Here is a 1,999-nt window from a genome sequence, read left to right on the forward strand (position 1 = left end):
TCTGCACTCCCACCCGAACCGGCCCTCGTAGTAATCAACACCCGGGTCCACCACGCCACCTCTAAAGGGTCGACCCGTGGGGACCCACTCATCGCAGATAGTCGGGCCTTAGCCCGTCACCATCAAAACCATCAAGTAAATACAACAATAATACCATCTGTATAAATCATAACACAGGATCCTTTTCCAGGACAAGTATTCACATCACGGAAATAACCATTATTTTCCACAAAGCCAATGTCAAAAGTATAACAATGCATAATGCCAGTAAAGCCCAGATCCACGATACCATTCCTATACCAAGAATGAAAACCAATTCTACTAACAATGCCGATAAAACATCTTTAATATGCTCACATGGTTTCGCAAATCACTCCAAATCAAAGCATATATACCCATCAAAAATAAATACAAGAATTGAATAATTAAATCACATATACATGTATTTTTACTATTCACAAATACATATAATTATACAAAACGAATGTATCAATACGGTTATCATGAACATCAATGGCAAACAAATATACGTATATTTCAACTATATATGGAATCAAACATGATAAAATGAAATACTTAAACATTTATTTCCAAAATACTAGCCATTAAACAATTATTTCAAAAATAATAATAATTAATCAATTATTTAAAAATAATAGCCACTACCAACTCACCCTGGTCTCCTTGGGTTTCACTAGACACTGGAACTCCTCCCAGCCTAATCAACACCCTAGCGAGGGATAACATAATAAAAAAATAAATAACACATTTAAATAAAAAGAAAAACAATGAACAATAATAGACTCTCTATTGGGCCCACTCATTCCAATCGGTTAAAATCCGACCTTGCATAATCAAATTGGTCTCCAATTGCACTTAAGCCCAACTCAAATTGGGCTGACCATTCTCGAACCAACCTCAATTCCATTGAACCAAACTCAAATTCACTGAACCAAACTCAATTTCACTGAACCAGCCTTGAACCAACTCAATTCTTATACAAAATCCATTGAACCAACTTGGTTCAGTCCAAAATCTTTAACCCAAATCAATTGAACCAAACCCAAACCATCTCAACATGATTTGATCAAACCCAGACCAGATTAATTCAATTAAACCCAAACACTTCAATTCTCATCCAAACCCAACTCAATCAAATCAATTCTAACTTGGTTTGATCCAACCAAACCAACTTGGCTAACTCAACCAATTCCAATCTAACCATCATCATTAACACCTTATTAATCATCATCATCAACTTAATTAATCAAACCAAACCCTAATCTCGGTGATACAGTAATTGCTACAGTAAAACCGAAAATCTCATCCTCCATTTCAAGCAATTTCAACTCAAATACAAGATTTTTCCAAATAACTTCAAGCATTCAATCATCACTAACAACAATCTCATCATTTTTCATCACCAAACTTTATCTTTTCAAAGCAAAACATGAAAATTCAAACCAAAATACACACAAACATTCATCCAAGTATATCAATAAATAAATTACCAAAATACTTACCAAGAATACTTCATCCATTCTCCTCTCAAAGTACTAAGTTTTATCTCATCAAATTTCTCTCCAAACCTCTCACTCTTTTCTTCTCTTTTTTTTTTTCCTCTCGGGTACTGTAGCACAAAGATGAAGAAGAAGATGAACCATCAAAATCTAGAGTTTTCTCCAACTTAAGTTTTCAGCCGAAATTCACGTTTAGTCCCTCAAAATATAATTTCTTACAAAACAGTCCCTGAAAAACTCACCAATGATCCCTGAATTATGAAATAGTATTCTCAAACGGTCCTTTCAAATTACCCAACGGTCCCTGGATTATAACACAACATTCCAAATGATCCCTTCCATCTTACCTTTCAGTCCTCGGTTTCCATAAACATTTCATGTCCATCCTTTTCATTTATTCTTTAACCCAAAATCTTTTAAAAACTTTTACACTTAGGTCCTTATTCTTTCCACTTGGGGTTTCTCAACAAGATTACTCT

Source organism: Dioscorea cayenensis, chromosome 7 (assembly GCF_009730915.1).
Source record: "Dioscorea cayenensis subsp. rotundata cultivar TDr96_F1 chromosome 7, TDr96_F1_v2_PseudoChromosome.rev07_lg8_w22 25.fasta, whole genome shotgun sequence".
In the NCBI taxonomy this organism is placed as follows: Eukaryota; Viridiplantae; Streptophyta; class Magnoliopsida; order Dioscoreales; family Dioscoreaceae; genus Dioscorea; species Dioscorea cayenensis.